The 12027-nt window shown below is 40.5% G+C and overlaps 1 long non-coding RNA gene across 1 annotated transcript in view; it reads right to left on the reverse strand.

The window, feature by feature from the left end:
- Positions 1–1678: 1678 nt before the first annotated feature.
- Positions 1679–12027, reverse strand: part of LOC112558208 — a 30482-nt gene continuing 20133 nt past the window's right edge. Inside the window, exon 3 of the long non-coding RNA XR_003098093.1 lies at positions 1679–1788. This is a non-coding gene — a long non-coding RNA (uncharacterized LOC112558208). The remainder of the gene's footprint in view (positions 1789–12027) is intronic.

Below are 12027 nucleotides of genomic sequence, written 5' to 3' on the forward strand. Positions count from 1 at the left end.
TCCACTTACAATCTTATTCTACTGCTGATTCTCTTTTTCTCGCCCCCTCCTCAGGTCTTTCTTGTGGCCTTCCATTTTTCTTTACTTTTTTGGACTTTCTATTTTTTTTTTAGTTCCATGCACGTTAGCTGCATCATGCATGCATCCGTTTATTACTTAGTACACTCTGGTGTATAGTACAGTTTATTCAATAATACGTAAGGGAAGAGCAGTTGAGAGGGCAGGTGTCAGCAAAGAAACAAAAACATAGTATGTAGATTTTGTACTGGGTGCGATTAAAGTTAATACGATCTGGAGTACAATACAGTTTATTGTTTAGTAAGTTTTGTGTACAGCACAGTCTCGTGCAAATATAAGGACACTACTCTAAAACTATGGTGAACCTCCGTATACGACTTCGTTGCTGTGATATTTCGCAGATGTCCCTTGTCACACTCTTTAAACATTTAAGTTTAGAAAACGCTGTAGCTGCCGGTCAACTAAAACAAGAAAAAAAAAGTACGAACACGCCATGTAAAGCATGTCAAACAAGACTTTTGACAAAAACAAACAACAGAAGTGACACTGACAGTAATGCTTATTGTTTAATCTTGGGCGTCTGCCACTGTTCCTGGAAACTAAAAAATGTATTTTTTTAAATGTAGGGCCTTCGGCGGCAATGTAGTTGTGATGGTTTGAAGACATCAAGAATTTTGCTTCACAAACTCTTTTTTTGAGGAGGTAGAGGGAGATGAAATTGAACAGGGACAAATCCTTCAATAAGCCTACAAAAATAAATTTCTTTGCTCTGAAACATCAGGAAATCACACCATGTAGTTCTAAGATTCGGGTATATTGCGTGGTCAGTTGAGAAATCCGTGGTATCATTGTAGTTGTCAAAAGGGTTCGTGTAGAGAGAATTTTATTCTATGTGCAAGCTATTTTATTTTGTCACTTAAGATGGCAAATCACAGAAATAAAATGTGATTTATGCAGCTTGTTTTTATGCATTCATAAAGTGTGTTCAACGGTATTTCATCTCCATTTTTTACCTCTGTCAAAAACTGTCAATGTGGAGGACGCCTAAAAAGACATGGAGGAGCTGTAAATAATGTCAGTCGTCAGCCCTATACACTGGACTAAACACAATATTTTCTCAGTAGTCAGCCTATGGAGACAACCATTCTGGTCACTTTGCTGGAACACTCCCCGACTCACATGATGTCAGTGGTCCTCGATGTACATCTGATGTCTTCTTGCATGCGAATCTGTCGGAAGTGGTGGCGAAGTGGTCTCAATGGTCTGTACGATGCAGCTTATCAAGTCACGTGAGAGAAACGTCTCATTAGGTCTCGCCAAATGAAAAGAAAACGCGAGAGGCAGACGTGTCCGCTTCGGTGGAACAAAATGAAAGACAGATGGTGTGACCTCCTTCCCGTGACAGCGAATATTGGATATGGAAGACAACAGAGCAGGATGTGACTGCCTTGTGAAACGTCCTTTTACTGTCAGACCGCCATTATGTCGAATGTAGTTATTAAATGATGGCAGTCAGGACTGGTCATACTTGCTACAAAACGGATCAGAATGTGTCTTACTCTTGGGAAGGTGGCACACACACACACACGCACTTACAGCAGGAGATAATACAGACACATGCGCGCACCACACAACAGCAAGAAAGGGTACATTCACACCTACCATGCATGTAGTTGCAGCAGTCAAGTGTATCCAAAACAGTGGCAGGTCCTAGTCATTGAGGTCCACACACCATCCAGGGGCAGGGGCACCAGGAATGGCCTCTATGAGCTGCAATAAGAAGCGAAAACATGTACAAGAGAGCAAGGTTGTAAGTCGATTATTCTTTGTATGACGATGGATATGATTATTTGATTATATATATAACCGTACGTCCAAGCGCGTGTTATGGATGCATTGCATGCAAGTCAGTTATGCTAAGTAGCTTTGGATGAAAATAGACATCGAATGAAAGTAGATTCATCTTGTGCCTCTTACATTGCTAGAGGAAGCAAACTAACGCAAATAAAAATGTAATTAAACTGTCTATTTTATTTTTTTTAAATTATAGCAAATATACTATATTATTTATATTATTCTCGAAAATTCATGCACTAACACAAAACTAAGAATGCCACCTTCTTGACTCAGGTAAAGCAATAAACTAAAATGAAAAACGTGTAGCCAAGCCTTGCCTGTTTAACTTAATATTAGCAGGTGATGAAGAATTTGTAGAGAACTAAGCAGGCAACAAATATGAGAAGGGTTTCCTTTTAGAAGTTTCTTTCTCTTAAATTTTGCTAACACATAAAGCAGGCATACAATATTCAGTAGAACATATATAAATCAACGCAGCTCCCATGCTTCACCGAGCCCACAAGATCCCCGAGGACTGCGATGTTCTGTACATCGACAGTTCGGTGAGTTTTCCTCCGTGGGCAAGACAGGGGAGGGATCACATGTCACGCCCCGTTCTTCTGTGGAGCTTCCCAGAAGTAATTCAGGCTTGATCAAGCAGCACTGCCTACAGTTCCAGCAATCGCTTCACGGTATCTACCCGTCCTGTCAGTCGGAGAGCCCCGTTGACAAGTCTCTTTTTTCACTGCAAAACTGGAGTGAAATATTCATCAGCTCGCCACGAACCGCCGGCGATGGTGTACAAGACAAGCAGCCATGACCAGCAGACGCCACGCTGCAGTCAGGCGGCACGTGCGTGTAGACATGAATCAGAGATGCGAGCAGACGCTGCTAATTAAAAGAAATGAAAGAGAGAATGAAAGAATAAAAGGGTCAGGTTGATGGATGAATGGATGGAAAACGCTATTCAATTAATAACGTTTTCAGTAAATGAAAAATTTATAAAGAAACTTTTGTCTACATTGTTTGTATATGAACTGATAAAAATCCACATTTTAGGGAAACATTTAAAGTTTACATGTTTTCCCATTTAAGTTAGCTAATGAGAGTTGCCTAGATTATTTTAATGCTTGCTGATCGTCTCAAGGATATGTTTATTTGTTTACTGTTATAAAAGGTGTTCAGACCCTGCAGATGATGATTTACTCCTGGAGCCGTAGATATAAAGCATTGACGAAGGTATACTGAAGCAGTGTACGCAGGTTCTATAACTTCAGAAGCAAGAAGCTTCTCCTTAAATTCCCCATTTTGCTCTGGGAAAAGAGCTCACTTTTGCTTCATCACTATGGACCCTGATGGCAGGCAACAATAGCGACTTGCAAGACCATACCCCTAAAATTGATAGACAAAGCATGACTTACCACACAAACACTAGCACTGACAAGGCCGTGATCATTGGCAACGGCAAAGCAGAGATGGACATAGAAGGAGTACATTTCGAAGAGGTGAGCACTCATCATTAAGTACTCGCAAACCACACTTTACCAATATGGATGCTCAAAGGCAGAAATTGGATCGCAACAACGACAGCGACAAGATGGTGGTAGTTACGAATAAAAATACTACACAGAAGAAATTGCGACACATCTCTGAAAGTAGAACACATTTCACAATCTTGTAATTTGAGAAGTTACAGAAATAGAGACAGAGACAGAAAGAGAGAAGATAATTTGAGAGAGGACGAGGCAGGAGACTGAGCGAGTCTGAGAGAAAAGAGTAGGAGCGAGAAACATATTTGCATGACGGATGGCACCCCAGTAATTTTTATCTCCTTCACACGTCGCCGATCAAAAGCCGCCAACCTGTCAATTAAAGAAAATGAAGGACATGGAATTCCCGAGTACAAGAGCATCACCATATCTCTACACTCACACCAGGTATCAAATAAGTTTGACTCAAATGAAGTGACAGGTCCAAATTTGATAAAATCACAGTTGGAAAGGTTAGCGGTAGAGATCCACCCGGACAAACCCAAGTACCTGGGTAGTTTCTAATAAAACTCGGGCAGAGATTGGCTGCAGTTCATCAGACAAGACTATATCAATGCCTAAAATGCCAGTGTCACTACATGTCACAGTGCCACTGGAAGTACATGTCAGTGTTATTGGAAGAACATCACACTTTATATCACTGAAAGTTCGTCACGTTTGAAGAATGAGCTTTCTGGAACTACTTGCAGCTTGTCAAAGACTTGCTGGACATTTAAATTTAACATTCCTCATTCGGTGGTGTAGTAAGTAGTGTTGGTTGCAGATGGTTTTGGATAAACTTGTCTCAATGAAATTTTACTGTTCCAAGTATCCTCTAAAGCCACTTCGGTATCTCAGCAAGAACTTTGTCTATGATCTCAAATGCCTTAGAGGAAACCAAAAATGTTAACATTTTACTCCATATTCTGTTACAAGAGCGGTCTTTCTGGACAAATTTCATTGGAGAATTACATCAAAGACTTTCCGTGTGATGCTTTTTACTTGCTTGCAGTCTCCGCCAAAAGATTTTTCTCAGTTATTTTACTGATAAGAGGAGAAGAGTTTCTGTGGTTACGGTTGGCCTGTTGTCTCTTAAGCAATGTGTCCACGATCTTCTACCAGCGTAAAATTAGACACTTTCCAAATTATTCAGTAGATTGCACGCAAATTTGAAATCTGTCAGTACAAAGAAATTTACAAACCAGTGACATTCAAAAGTAATTACCAAAGTTCAAGACAAGCTCATACGCACCGCTTCGTCTGGAAAATGATAGGCAATTAATTAATCCAACACGCACTTGCTAGATTCATCGGTAAGACAATGTCACAAGATGGAGACCCTCTTCCTGAACTCAAACACTTCTCGGAGTAATCTGAAGGAAATTGGCTTGCACCGCACGCAGTAAGAATCTCATTGACTTTAATTATTCTTTCTAGACGCGAGGGCTGTGACGGCAAAACTTCCTTTTAAAAAGACTAATAAAACAAAGAAAATGAACATTTTTGTCTTTAAAAAACAGACTAATTTTCTGCAACCCTCTTTACGCAGCTGAGATAAATGACTTCGTAAAAATCTTTGCCTTCCCGTGCAGCAGTTCGGCGGCTGCTAAGTCATGCAAAGAAACTAGAGTGTGTCGTCCGTTTTTAGGTTTTTATTTCCCTTAGTGCAGTTAATCACTGTTGTTTTCTACAAAAAAAGAAAAAAGAATATTTTTCCTTCTGAATTAATACGTCAACTGAGTTCAAAGAGAGCAACTTGAAATATAACCATCACAATCATTCATCGACATTTATCAACAACAACATTAAAACAGATCACTGTAATTTTATTTTTAAGTTTTAAAATAATCTGATGGTATGTGCCAGAGTTTTGCTCGCTGCTTGCTATAAATTTCAGGAGGACAAAAATGAAAAGGAAGGGTGATAATTAGGTAGAGGTATAGAGGGGTAGGAAGAGAGAACCAGCAATGTGAGAGTTTAATATGCTTTGGGGATCTTTCTAGACCTTTAGACAAACAAATTGTAGAAATCCCATTTTCTCCGCTACTTACCTCGTGACGTAGGCGCGGAATTGACAGGCGGAACAATTCCAGTGGCACAGGTCGGGACAACTCTCACCAGCGCCTAATGCGGTTACCTCCCTTATGCAAATGAAGGTTCCCCACCCAGCAAGTGGCTGCTTCTTCAGGTTTAGTGACGTGACAGTGACAGCCACTCTTTAATGCAAGGTGTGACCAGCTTCTCAATCAGGACAAGGACAAGATCGGGGTGGAAAAAAGAGCTCCAAGGGAAAGGGAGGTAATCAAGGGGACATTCGTGTTGGCATGGTTGTTGTCGACAGCTGTGTTCGTTTGGATCCACTAACGTAAAACAGTGTCTCAACTACCAAAAAAAGATTATGTTTGTGTTTACGAATGTTATGCTGTGACTAAAGCAGCATATCACAATGACACGTGTAACACTTTATGATGTCACGACTACACTGTTTACACTTTTGTTCATTTAATCTGACGGGCGGCATTTGATCAAACGATTAGAACCAACTTGTTTATGAAGGAAAAGAATAGATTATAGTCACATGAAAACTCAGGAGAAATCTCATTTAGTATCTACAGGCATCATTAAACGTGCCTCACAGATATTTATATACCTGACACAAGAGACAACAATATTTTTCAGTGTCGTGTGCACTTCTACAAACGTTTGTCTACCACAGTCTCACCGGCACCTGTCCCATGTCAGTCAGCTGACTTCCTAGTTGTCTTCCCCCCAACCCTACACCCTTCCCATTCCCGGTCATCAGCTGTCCTCTCCGCTCTATTCTCACCGTCATGTAGACATCATCCGGAAAGGACAATGGTTCGATTCCATTCTCACCTTCGCGCAACAACGTCACTGCCCTCTACACTACCGTCGCTAATGTGAGTCCTCACTGAGTTGTCTGCGATACAGGAGCCCCTGGCGGCGAGCTGACAGCAGACTTGGCTGCAAGCTGTCACGTGACCACCTCACAATGAGTCCCTTGTATGATAATAACAACAATAACAATGCACACGAATGACTACAAATGAACTGACAGTCCAGCACCGACAGACAATAAACATAAGAGTCAGCCAACAATGAACAGCAGGACAGAAACCTGAATGGATGATGAATTGAGGAGTGAGTGGAACTGTACTCTTGATTGTGCAAGATCGTTCTTAAAGAAACAGCTCGTGGGGCTGGATTTGAGGGCTTCAAATGTAGACAAAGTTTGAAGAGAAAGTGGGGAACCTGAATTCTAAACAGCAGAGTCTGAGAATTTTTTCCGTCTGATGCGTTGCACAAAAAGAAATAGAAAAATGGTTTATCGGATGGATTACACATTCTTTTCAAGTACCTTGGACAGAAAAGATAGATTGAAAACAGCTTTGGAGGTTACTAGGATGGAGGCTTTGCTTCTTTACAACTGGGATGACGACAACATTTAAACACCAAGGGTACAGCACCAGTCGACTAGAAGTGATTGATACTGTGTGATAACTGGAATCATCAAGTAAAGGCACTCATAAAAATAGATAAATCGGAATCCAGTGGGAAGCAGGATTTCCTGTGGGAGCCGACGATGCTCTTATTGACTCTACGACAGGAACAAACTCCATTAAATGTGTTCCAGAGAAAACATTGAAACTCGGGATTTGAGGCTGTTAGTCCAGCTAACACTAATGGTATCGCTTTTTGTGCAGAAAGCATTTGCAGAACATATCAAAACATGTCATGCGAGGATGTCTCTGAGAGCAGAGGTCGCTCTTAGAAAATACGATTAGATGTTGACAGCAACATGGCGATGATTGTTACAAGCCTCAGCCAATGGAGGAGCTCTCTCTATATAAATATGAAATAGTGACTTTTGGATTTTATTCAAGAATATCACAACAAACTATACTGGAATGACATTTTTTTTTTTCAACTATGAAGAAAAAAATCACATTTTCAAATTCCAGTACAGACCACAGAAAAAATTTTCGATGAAATGCAACCAAAAAAGGGTAGGAAATAAAATAAAGAGTAAAAAAAAGAAGAGAGAAAAAGGTGAGTCTGATGAAAATAGCGAACTATCGCTTTTAAACTATTTCTGATATAAGGGAGAGGAGTTATAAAAGTTTAACGATGTCAAACGAATGCTTTAGTCTCTCATGTTCCAAATGCCAGAAGAACTAAAAACTGAACCTCTTACGTTCAGATATTTTAAGCCTAATAAAAAGCATGGAATAAGATTCACCATAACACGGGTAACTGTATTTATCCCAAAAAATATTTTAAGCGGAACACCAAATTTCAAGAAATAGAAAATTTTGAAAAAGCAAATCTTCCGGGAAATGATATTAAGCAAAGAGGTTGAGGGAGAGTTTGCTTTTTATGGATTTGAATTTTTGGTATAGAAGCTCCACTAGCTATCTTGCATCCTGCAGTTAAAATAATAAAAAAAAGGAAATAAAGGAAATAGAGAGAGACCGAGGTTGTCCTTTTCTCTTGCATTGTAGTCATACGAAATAAGTACTCTAGTAATACAATCATATAATAATGTAATAATATGAAATACAATTTGTGAGAAAATGTTCAGAGTGTGGAAGTAGTGGACAAAAGGCATTGCTTACATTCATACACATTGCAGAAGTACCAAATATTAAAATGGAAAGAGGATTTCCCTCTGTTGTAGAGTTAGACTTCACACACAGTGCTGAGGTAAGTATATCCTGTAGAGGACTTTTCCTGTCTTTCTGTCAGGCGACAAATATTCACAGTAGAAAATTTCATTCAAAATATACATTGACTGATGAGGTCTTCTATCAAAAATTTGCTCTAGTTGGTCGTGTATGGATCCCAGAAATGGGTTTGTGGTACATGGAAAATCACATTCGCGCAAATTTAGTTTTGTGTGTGGGAAATAATGAAAGAAATATTAAAGACAGTAGTCTTATGTATGAACAGCAATGTACAAACCCAATACACACACACACAACCCCTGCTCGGTGTTTCCAGCAGCCAGGAGCCTGTTGACCCCAGTGAACCCCACACCCCGCCAGGCTCTACCATCTGACACATAATAAACCTCGTGGCCTCAGTGCTGGACATCTTAAGCTCTATGAAAACCACGGAGGAAATTGTGGAAACACGCTTATGTCAGCGGCTGTGGTCGGCCATGCATAAAGAATAAAAAGAGATCTCACCCTGGTTTTTTAAAATTGCTTTTCGTGGCTGGTGTAACTGCTTAAGCGTTTCTATGTTAAATAATATATTTATTTTTTATATCCAAAACAACGAGGGACGGTCATCTGGCAAAACCATTGTAAAATATGTCAGCGTGTATTTTGATGAAAATGTTGGGAGGTGAAGGGAACAAAATGAATCCTTTATCTGTGATGTCCAGTCTGACCATGTGTTCAGAACAATTACATTCGACTTAACAATATTATTCACTAGTATTCACTGCCATGTTCTTCGCCGTATCATGGTTACTCGCATCCAGTCTATAGATTTGTTGAACGCAACAGTTGTCTGGCTAAAGCAAGCGACAAAGTTTGGACAATCGCCATGGAATGTTCATTAATACCCGTGCTTAGCGCTGACGTCATCAAGGGCCGGTAGCCCGGATGCGATAAATAGCGCGGTGATAAAACGGCCGGATGTGGAGTAGACGTGGTCTGGAGCAGACAATGGGTCAAAGTGCAACTCTTTAGAACCCGCTTGATTTTGAGGCTCTCATGGGCAGCAACTGAAAACCACTGCCACGTACAGACTCGGTAAAAAAGAAAAAAAAAATAATAATGAACAAGCTTTTTTTTTTTTTTTTTTTTGTTCCTGGAATCCTGAGTGGTCGATTGGGAACGTATAAAAAAATAATCAGAACGTTTTCGTGTAAAATTGTGTGACCACCATGATTGGAAGCCGTTGCGAGGTCTGTTCAATTATAGATTGAGTAATAAATGAATTAATTGGTTTAAAAAGTAACCCCCCTCCATGGCCTGGCGCGGCTACCTTTACCCATCAGCCCGTGACGAAAGGCCCCACGACCAGCGGCAGGAGCAGCAAATCGATGGCAAGTGTCGGAATAACCAGGTGATTGATTGCTGCAGCGGCCACCGCGCACTTCAGCCTCCCGTTAGCCCCAAGTGAGCAGCACGAGGAGGTGTTGGCTGTCCCTAGTCCCCCCGTGTCAAGACTTCTAACTGCCGTGAATGTGCACACGGGGTGTGTGAGTGTGGTGACTCAGAGCTTACTCTTATAATGAAAACATCTTAATTTTTACACACATACACACACATGGAATAATAATTATGCTCAAAGGCACAGACAGACCAAGAAAGAAACACACAGATTAACGCATCGAGAAGAGTGTGTGCAGTTCCTGTCATTCGATTTACCATATTTTGCTTCCATGTCAACTTAACATAAACAAGCTAAAATGCATTTTGAAATATTTTATGGCTGGTACAGAAAACACTATTAATTACTATTAATAACTGTCAGAAAAGCCTAAGGGTCAATAACATCCACGTTTTAATCATGTTCTAGAAACCATTATACCTTACAAATCCGCCGTATCAACACTTAACGACCTAACAACGGCATATAAGTTTCATGTTTATTTTAATCACAAAGTATTTCACATTAAAATAGAATTTAAAGATATATTGCCATTTATAAATCACGGTGTTGAGATGTCCAGTTTATTTTCATTCACTGCTGTCTTCTGCAAGGAACCTGTGACTGTAGTTCTTGAGAACATTGGGGTGTGTGGTCCTTATTTAGCTATATCCTGCTGGAATAAGTCTTCTTCAAATTTACTTTCGTAGTGGCTACAATCTTAGGGGTAAAGTGGATAAAAGTAATTTAATGTCTATAAGCAGACATTCATCCTGAGAAAATGTACTCATCGAAAAGTATACCACGTCCTCAGTCTTCTCGACAGACAGACAGACAGACAGACAGACAGACAGACAGACCAGACAGACAGACAGACAGACAGACAGACAGACAGACAGACAGACAGACAGACAGACAGACAGACAGACAGACAGACAGACAGACAGACAGACAGACAGACAGACAGACAGACAGACAGACAGACAGACAGACAGAAGACACAGACAGAAACTGTTAGAAGCAGTCAATATCTCCCAGAAAAAAGTTTTTCTGACATGTAAGTAATCGCAAACTGGAGGCAATTCGAACTTTAGAAGAGAAACAGTCTCTTAAACCTCTGATAAAATCTTGTCGTCTTCTGAGTCTTGAAACCGTCTACACATCTGTGCAGAAGACTTTAGTGAATACTTCAAAAGAAAACTTTATTCTCCGCCAAATGTCCACTAAAAGAGACACAAAAAACTGTTAAGCCTGAAATCCATAGGGATATCCCCATTTGGCTGCCTCGTCACTTCATCAGGATCTTAAGCTTCTTAAGCTTTCTCGTAAAAGTTGTTTGCGCGCTCTCCATTACATCTCAATTTTGCATAAAGACAGAAAATCTTCGTTTATGAGACAAAACACACGAGAACATGCAGGTCGGGAGTGTCGGGCTCTCCACGGATTTATGCTTAAGAACGAACTGACGATCTTTCTAAATCAGCGCTTGAGCACACAACCATGAGGAGCCTTTCTCCTCCTCTCTTCTCCTCCTCTCTCTCTCTCTCCGACACTCGTTTTCTCGTTCGCTCTTATAATTACCGATTTAATCTCTTGCGCGCGGCACAAGCAGCTTTGTGTCAGATATTTTCATTATAACACGGAATATAGCATACATGATTGCTATCCAAGAATGGGATTCACAAACACACACAGAAGCAAGCGACCTGTCTACAATCCTGTGAGTGACAAGTTCAAAACTGTCTCCGACTCATTAGGAGCTCTCTCGCCATACTACAGCCTTAGTTTGGTGCACAAAAATAATTGAGTAGGCAAGCTAACACCTGCACTAAACATTAGCACTCTGTCACTCTCCCTCCTTCCAATTCCTCATTTCACACTCACTCAAGCATTCCTCTGTAATGTTAATGAACATGTTTAGAGAGGAGTTTGCGAAGGAAGATACAAACATTTGGCCAGAGAGAGAGAGATGTAGACTCTCAGACTGTGCAGAAGTAGTCAGCGGGAAAGAAAGAAACAAACAAACACAGTTTTGTGTTGGATTGACAAAGCATGTGCAAGGTACTTAGCTGCTTCTAACTAGCTTGTTAGTTGTAATTAAGCTACTTCATGATGTCGCGGTTCCAACCTATCATTAAAGGGTTTTTCCTCACACATTTACGACAGCAAGTGAGAAACAACACCCATTAATGCCTAGTTATTCTAAACGATGCTGGATTTACTGCCCACTATCACTGTAATTTCCTGGACTTGCCTGATATTAGCAGTAGGTTTGAGAAAGGTTGGCAATAACTGCCGCCATTATGTGAAGTGGAGGCTGCACAACACAACAACAGACTGACTGTGATGTTGCATCCTCAGGACAATAAGCAGACGATTTGCGTTCCATGCCAGCTTTCAGAATGAGTAATGTTTGTTGGTTTGTTTACAACTAGTTAATCAGTACATGTGATTAAAAATACAGTTTCCCCCTCCCAAGCATGATAAAGCTGTTCAACCTGTTTACTCAACCCATGCG

Source organism: Pomacea canaliculata, linkage group LG2, assembly GCF_003073045.1.
Source record: "Pomacea canaliculata isolate SZHN2017 linkage group LG2, ASM307304v1, whole genome shotgun sequence".
Taxonomy (NCBI): Eukaryota; Metazoa; Mollusca; class Gastropoda; order Architaenioglossa; family Ampullariidae; genus Pomacea; species Pomacea canaliculata.